Here is a 9,138-nt window from a genome sequence, read left to right on the forward strand (position 1 = left end):
TGCACTCCATACAAGTAGTGGCGCCAGATTTTAAGCGCCAATACCACAGCTGCCAACTCAAGGTCATGAGTTGGGTAATTTCTCTTATGAACCTTAAGCTATCTGGAAGCATAGGCTATCACCTTCCCCTTTGCATCAATACACTACCCAAACCAATTCTGGATGCATCATAGTAGACCAAAAAGCCCTCTGTCCTATCGGGCAAAGTTAGAACAGGAGCAGTGGTTAGCTTGGTCTTCAATTTCTGGAAACTCTCCTCACAAGCATCGAACTATTGGAACTTAGCCTTCTTTTGGGTCAGCTTGGTCAATGGTGATGATATGGATGAGAATCCCTCTATAAACCTTCAGTAGTAGCCATCCAAACCCAAGAAGCTCCTTATCTCTGTCGGGGAGGTGGGTCTGGGCCAATTCTTCATAGCTTCAATCTTCTGAGAGTCAACCCGAATACCAACTCCAGATACAATGTGGCCTAGAAAAGCCACTAATGCAAGCCAAAATTCACATTTAGAGAACTTTGCATACAATACCTGGTCTTTAAAAGTTTGCAAGACGACTCTAAGATAATGGGCATGCTCCTCCTCATTTTTGGAATAGACCAAGATATCATCTATGAATACAATCACAAACATATCAAGATATGGTTTTAATACTCGGTTCATGAGATCCATAAAAGCTTCGGGGGAATTAGTCAACCCAAAGGACATGACCAAAAATTCAAAGTGGCTATAACGAGTCCGTAAAGCGGTCTTTGGAATATCACACTCCCTCACCTTCAACTGGTGGTAGCCGGATCTCATGTCTATCTTTGAAAAATAAGTGGCACCCTGAAGTTGGTCAAATAAGTCATCTATTCTGGGGAGAGGGTACTTATTTTTTATGGTGACCTTGTTTAGCTGCCTGTAATCAATGCACATCCTAAGGGACCCATCCTTCTTTCGCACAAATAGGACGGGAGCACCCTATGGTGAGACGTTTAGCCTAATGAATCCCTTATCTAATAAGTCTTTCAACTGTTTTTTCAACTCCTTCAACTCGGCCAGAGCCATTCTAAATGGAGGGACTGAGATAGGCTGGGTATCAGGAAGAACATCAATCTCAAAGTAGATCTCCCTATCAGGAGGGACTCTAGGCAGATCCTTGGGAAAAACATCAGGAAACTCATTGACAATCGGGACCGACTCGAGAGATGGAGACTCAACATTGCCATTTTTCACTCGGACAATGTGATAGATACACCCTTTCGAGATTAGCTTCCTGGCCCTAAGGTAAGAAATAAACTTACCCTTAGGCATAACGAGACTACACCTCCACTCTATAATGACTTCGTTCGGGAATTTGAACTTGACAACCTGAGTTCTACAATCAATAGAGGTATAACAGACATAAAGCTAGTCCATGCCAAGGATCACATCAAAATCAACCATGTCCAACTCAATTAGGTCGGCCAAGGTATCCTTGTGATGAATTGACACAGCGCAATCTCTATAGACTCTCTCAGCTAAGACAGAATCACTGACCGGAGTAGCTACACTGAAAGGCTCAAGAAGGCATTCAAGAATTTTATTGAATTTACTAGCCACGTAAGGAGTCACAAAAGATAGTGTGGCACCCGGATCCATCAAAATATAACAATCAAGAGAAAAGACTCGAATCATACCCGTCACGACGTTTGGAGAGTTCTCTTGATCTTGGCGACTACCCATGGCGTATAAACGGTTTGTACCTCCACTCATACCTGAAGTAGTGCCCCTCTGATTACCTCTAACCGGCGGTGCGGTGGCAGAATGCTGGACTCTATTCCCCTTATTGGACACTCCCTCTAGAAATGATCTATTTGGCTGCATTTGTAACAACCAACCCTTCCTGCTCTGCATTCTCCCAAGTGGAGCCTACCACACTTACCGCATGGTGGCTTCCTTCTCGAACCTTGAGTTATGCTGGCCTGGGATTGAGAACCCTGGGGTCTGAGATTCTGGCGACTCTGTCCCTGCCGATCATACCTGTTCTGCGGCATAGAAGCACTAGCGGTAGATGAGGCATAGTTGGAAGGCCTCTTCTGGAAGAAGGACATGTTGCCCTTGATTTTCCTCTGTTCATTCTTATGACCCGCTGATTTTGCCTTCTTGATCAGATGCTCCTCTCTATCTTTTCTCTTCTCATCCTCTATTTGTTGATCAAACACCACTAGTCTCGAAATATCTATGTCCGAGATAAACAATGCTGCTTTGCACTCCTTCTTCACATGCCTCCCTAATCCGGAGATGAACTTCCTCATCTTTGACCAAATATCTGAGATCATTTCTGGAGCATACCCGGACACCTTGATGAACCTCAGGCCATACTCCTTAACAGTCATACCCTCCTATTTCAGATTCACAAATTTCTCCACTTTCGCTTCCCTCAATTCTTGGGGAAAGAAGTGGTCAAGAAAGGCTTCTTCAAATTCATTCCACCTAGCAGGTTCAGCATCCTCACCCCTACCTTGCTCCCATTAGTTATACCAAATGTTTGCCATATCCTTAAGTTGATAAGACACCAACTCAACCCCTTCAATTTCCATAGCATGCATAGCTTTCAGAATTTTCCACATCTCATCAATAAATTTTTGGGGGTCTTCATCAACCTTCAAACCTGTGAATGCTGGCAGATTCATTCTCAGAAAGTCTTGAATTCTGGCGGCAGTAGACTGCTCTTGGGGACTAGAGCTAAGAGTCGGCGAACTCTGGTTACCATTTTGGGCAGCCACTAATTGCGTGAGCATTGCAATTGCCCTATGAAATTCTGCCTCTGATATGGGCATAGGTGGAGTAGCAGGCACTTGAGGTGCCTCCACATACCTTGAAGGTCGTCCTCTAGCCTTTACTGGACGTACCTCTGATTGGGGCATCTCGGCATTATCAACGTTTCTCTGGCTAGCCATATGTTTAGAAGGCATTATTGGTAACGTACAAACACACGAATTAGAAAGGAGTTTTATAGAGTTTAACTCCATCGCACGAATTTAGAGTATGAAAGAAGTGAAATAATTCCTAATGTCCTATAGCCTCCTGCTTATAAGTGTGGTGCACAATACACCCATAAGCAAGACTCTACTAGACACGGCTTCATGGACTCCCTAGGACTCTTCAACTCTGGGCTCTGATACCATCTTTGTCACACCCCGAGAGGGTACTCTAGATGTGACTGGCACTAGAAAGCCATTTCTGACCTTCAAGCGAACCACCTAACTCAGTCATTCCATCATTCAGTCATATACGCTCAAAGGAAGGCTCAATTATAACATGCTATTTACAATATGAGGGCCAAAGGCCAAACATGTTTAACTCAACAAAATAAGTATAATAGGACTCCTCAAAATAACAGTCCAACCTCCCCACACTCTAGTCTATGAAGCCTTTATCAAAGTCTGGAAAGTGCCAATGACAAGCCCATGGCTACCAACAATCAAAATACAGAGACAAAACGAAACTATGCAAGGAGCTCAAGATCCTTTGGAAACTAGGAGGACTCAACAACTAGCTGGGAGTATATGTGGATCTTCAACGGAGCGCCGGTCGATGATCTCTAGTACCTATCTCTGCATCATGAAATGATGCAGGCCAAATGGCGTTAGTACATGGAATGTACGAGTATGTAAAATGGCCAGATGAAATAAATATCAAAAAGACATCAATATCAACTCAGGACCTCAAGTCATATATATATACAAGACAACTCACTCAAATGTCCTAAGTCTAACAAGAATAGTTTAGATGGGACTAACTCATAAACCACTCAACTCAACTGACTCAGAGCACTATCAAGACCTAAACGGGAGTTTCTCTTATCCGACAACCATCACCTATGAGCTGGTGATAGTACAATAATCAGACGTTATTTCCACGTCCGTCCATACCTTGCTAGGGCATGAACGCCTCCCTAATCATGGATACCATCGATTAGTCAAGTCCTATAATTTTCGGACAATAAAATGGGAAACATCCAACTTTAACGGTTTGATCCCATGGGAAGCATCCGACTTTAACAGTTCTATCCCTACCTACGTTGACGGCGTAGTTTCTAGGGTTCGAGTATGGACTATACTCTTACCCGCTTCAGTGCTCGATACTCCTCTCATGACTTCATGCTCATAAGACTCCCTCCAATCATTTCAAACAAGCCCTCACGGCTAGTTTCATGTGGGACATTGCCAACTCATCAACTCTATTCTCATTTCAACTTAATTAAGTCATAATAGCAAGTTCCATTTAGGACCTCGTCCACTCGTCAATTCTATCCTCCAATTAACTCAATCAAGCCTCATTTATATAAGCATTTATGACATCTTCTCAAGACTCATCACAACTCTATGACTTTAGCTCAACAATTCAAGTAGAATAACACATTTAAGGAAATTGACTTAAGCAACAAAATCACAAGGCTAAAGAGATCAATAAAACATAATAACAAGTCATCTCCATCAACTCATACTAATATGAAGGTTTTAGTAACTTCTTAGCTCAACAACATCAACACATATAGAATCAAATAAATAGGGGACAAAACTCATTCAAATATAAACCATACCAAGAAAACTCTATTTTCATGGACATCGAACCTCAAAGCAAGAGTAGGGCACATGGGTGGACTTAACCCATGTTTTGGATAGCCTTACATACCTTTGTGAAGACTTGAAGAAAACCTTGGTGTTAGGTCTTCAATGGAGAACTCTAATCTTGAAGCTCTTAGAACTCTTCTTGTTGGAAATAGAGAAGAAGAAGAAGAAGAGAGAGAGAGAGAGAGAGAGAAACTCTTAGGGATTTTTAGAAAGAGAGATTTGCTGCAAAATATGATCCCAAAATGGTCTAGGGTGATACATATATAATTTGGGATAATTCCCAAATTGCTCCTTCTCAAAAGTTCTGAAAAATAAGCAAAAATGCTCCTAGCGCGATAGTGGCGCGTCGCGCCATTACAGCGCCAGGCCGATTATGCCTAAAACCTATACACCTCATAGTGGTGTGCCATGCCAGAGACCAAACTATTGAGGCATGTTTCTGGCGCGATAGTGGCGCATCGCTCCCTTACAGCGCCAAGGCCATATTTTTTGGGTTTTGGAAATTTGTCCTGAAAACCCTGTAAAACTTTTAGTGGAGCATCGCGCCAAGGACCAAACTACTAAGGCATGTTTCTGGTGCGATAGTGGCGCGTCGCGCCCTTACAGCGCCAAGGCCATTTCCCCAGCAGTTGCAACCCAGGCCAAAAATGAAATTCCTGCCGTTCTAGTTCATCTTAGGATCGTCATATACTTAGACTCCAAACTCCAAAATGTATATTCTTGGTGGCGTTGGAAAGAATACTCAACAACCTTTAATTTAATAGGTCGTGGGTCATCTAGATCATCATATTTCATAAGATAGGGTCGTTAGAAGTCAACCCCTCATGCGAACTCCTCCTCAAACTTAACCACGATGAATTATTTGGATTGATTTGGACCTAGGGGTCCTTCATGACCCCACATCACCTTTAACGCTGCTAAATTTTTCAACGACTCGTCTTACTCATGCAAATGCTCCACAATACTCGGGTTTGACCCTACCGGAATACAAGAAAGGTTCGGATCTTAGGGAAAAATTTTGAGGGGTGTTACAAATATTTCCCTAAGTCATTCATCACGGGACACCACCACGGACCGTCATGAGCACCACAGACCGTGAAGGGTCCTCATGAAGCTAGTTTGGTCAGTTTTTAAAAGGAGTATTTTGGTTTTTTTGCTGTATTTTAATATTGAAGTATGATCATTTTGGGGACTGAATTGACCTATCTAAAAGCCCTAAACTATCCCCAAGCCCTCATTCTTACACTTATAATCAAAATAAAAAATTTCCTTCCTCTCAAAGTTCTCGCAAGGGTTTCAAGAAAAGCTAGAAATTTCACTCCATGGTTCTTCAAGTGTCCACTCTCAAAGCTTGCTTTAGTAAATTGTTTCCCCAAGGTATATGGAGCCCAAGTGATTTCTAAACTCAATATTTCAATTTTAAACAATGAAATCTTATGGGTTCTTACATGATAATTACAAATGTATAGATTATTGTCTATTTGAAGTTTATTTACCCATGACTCTCAATTTCATGAAATGAATGGTTTATCAAAGTCCCTATATGATGGCATGAAAGTAACGTTAAAGTATATTGGTGGGTTGTTTTAAGATATATTAATTGATGCATTTCCATCATTTTCATGCATGCCAGAATTATTTTAAATATATTTGAAGGTTGAATGAAGTGAACCCACCTAGTTTCACTATGTTGAAATGAAGTTGAATTGAAAGGTTTGACTCCAAAATAGAAGTTTATGAAAGAAAATGTTTACGATTAAATGGAGTCTTATGAAATGAAAGAATGATTTAATGATGATGAATGGCTTCTCACATATTTGAATCAAATAAAATATTTTAATGAGCTATTCTACCATATGATGATTTGATGTCTAAAGTTATATTAATGCTTATGTTATTATGAAAATTAAAATTTTATTCCATGGGAATTTGACCTAGCACCGAATATAGCATGTAGATGGGGACTCGACCTAAGAGGTCCTTAAATAAAGTGTCATGTGCATTAACTATGCGCCAATATAGGAGCCCTTGTAGGCTATTTAGGCTAGTGTATACACAAATAGCCATTAAAGTTGAAGTTACAGAAGTAATTAAAGTTGACAGAGTTCTATCCGACAAATAGTCTTCCCGTGCCAACATTGGGGTTATGTTGGATTCCATGTAATAAAATTTAAATTTTATTCCATGGGATTTGACCTAGCACCGAATGTAGCATGTAGATGGGGACTCGACCTAAGGGGTCCTTAAATAAAGTGTCATGTTGCATTAACTATGCGCTAATATTGGAGCCCTTATAGGCTATTTAGGCTAGTGGATCCATAAATAGCCATTAAAGTTGAAGTTGCAGAAGTAATTAAAGTTGACGGATTTCTATCCGGCAAGTAGTCTTCCCGTGCCAACATAGGGTTTATGTTGGATTTCATGTAATATCTCGTATTGTCTTAAATGCCAGTTACAGTTATCTTCCCACAAAATGAATATTTAAAGGTTATTCACATGAATGATTATGCATGCATTGCACTATGTTTTATATTACACAGATATTCTAATGTTTCTCAAAGGTTCATGCATGTATACATACTTAGTACATTCAAAGTACTAGCACATACTCTTTTGTCTGCATGATATAACCATGTATAGACCGGCGTTGCTCCACATTCTCCTCCTGTTGGCTAGTTGATTACGTTGAAGGCTACTACCTTGGTGAGTTCCCATGTTTCGGGGATAATATCCTTTCTTCGTTGTAGCTTATGACATGCATAAACATATGGTTATGTTTTGCTACTTTTGACACTTATTATGAGAGTGAGCTAGGGACATGTCTTAGCCCCCACCAAGTCTAAAATAGTAGAGGTATTGTTGGATAAATTAAGCATTATTTGATATTGTTAATGCTACTCATTCCATGTTGTTTCCCTTAGTCCCATTATCCCCTTTATTTTTGCTTATGGTTTTAATGTTATTACCTATGAAAGCTAAATAAATATTGAGAGGCTTGGATAAGAAACCTTCGGGTGTCTCATTTGCTGTGTTACGTGTAGGCCTTAGGCCCGGGTCATGACATAAGTGAATTAATACCTATTGTAATGACCAATTCCTTTCATTATGGATAAATCAATGGGGAAGAAATTTAGGCCAAAAAACTTTTGAGTAGTAACTTAAAAATTTTGAGACTAGGCTAGACTTGGACCGAATCTTAGTTAGGTGAGGCCTAGGGAAATATGGTAATGGATTGAGGTTGATTTATGAGGTTTTATTATTTTATCTAATATGTAAGATGTTAGGAAATTCATATGGCCTTATGGAAATGAATTCAGGTGAGTAGATCTCTCGAAATTGAATTTGTCGTGGAAAGCTTAATTTGGAACGTCAGAATTTGAGGTTGTGTTATGAAATAGGGGCTTGGAACATGAATTTTAAGTTTCTATCTCAGTGAAAGACTCCATAGCAGGTTGAATCCTATCATAGTGGGAAACGCTATAGTGGGACAGTCGCGGGTCTTAAGTCAGAAAAGTTCTGAAATTATTTTTATTTTTGCAACTTCATTTTTAGGAAGCTAGAAATGACCTAGGTCTATTTCTTTCCAATTTTCCACCAATTTCTTTGGTAAAGTTAAGTTATTCATTTCTCTTACTTGTAATTCAATTTTTAGGCCTTAAAATCTATGCGGATTCTCTTAGGGGGAAGTTTTTTCCTGAAATTAATGGTGGAAAAAGTCTTAATTGGGCGAGATGATCAAAAAATTGGCCAACGATTAGAATTTTGATATAATTTGGGTAATGTAGGTAATTGTTTATTGGTTACTTATATTAAGAGTGAGACAAAACATTAGAAAAAGGAAAAACTCCAGTTCTTTAGAGTTCAAAGGCTTGTTCCGAGGTAGGTGATAGCTGTGTTTTCCCATTTGTGTTATATATTCTTGTTAACTACTTCACTATTATTGCATGCATGATATATAATTGGTGAAAAAAGAAAGAACATGAAGTGAAATGATATTTTGTGATCAAATTGTATGCAATGAATGTATTACTTAGTTGTATAAGCATGTGTGCTTATTCACTATGGTTGTGAATGTAATGTGTGATGTGTGATTTCATGTTTGAGTCAGGTACCATGCTGGCATATTTGGATCGGGTGCCACATCAGTTCGATTGGATTGGGTACCATGCCGGTATATTTAGAACAGTTACCACACCAGTACACTAACTATTCTAATGGGTACCATGAACTGTGGTGTGATTGTATTGTGACTGAGTATGTTTACATGTATAATGATATTAAAGGTTGCATAACTGTGGTGTGATTTTATATTATTTCCTTACTATGTTGAGTTTCCTATTCATATTTTATATGCTGGAAATGGCCGCATGATCCTACCAGTACACTTTAGTTGTGTACTGATACTGCACTTACTCTTTCTTTGTTGAGCATATGCATATTCAGGCGGCTATTGCGAGACCTTAGTTAGGAGATTAGCGATCATTTAGATTCAAGGGTGAGCTAGTTCTTTCTGGATGTCGTGGATTCATATTAGTTCTT

Source organism: Solanum dulcamara, chromosome 5 (assembly GCF_947179165.1).
Source record: "Solanum dulcamara chromosome 5, daSolDulc1.2, whole genome shotgun sequence".
In the NCBI taxonomy this organism is placed as follows: domain Eukaryota; kingdom Viridiplantae; phylum Streptophyta; class Magnoliopsida; order Solanales; family Solanaceae; genus Solanum; species Solanum dulcamara.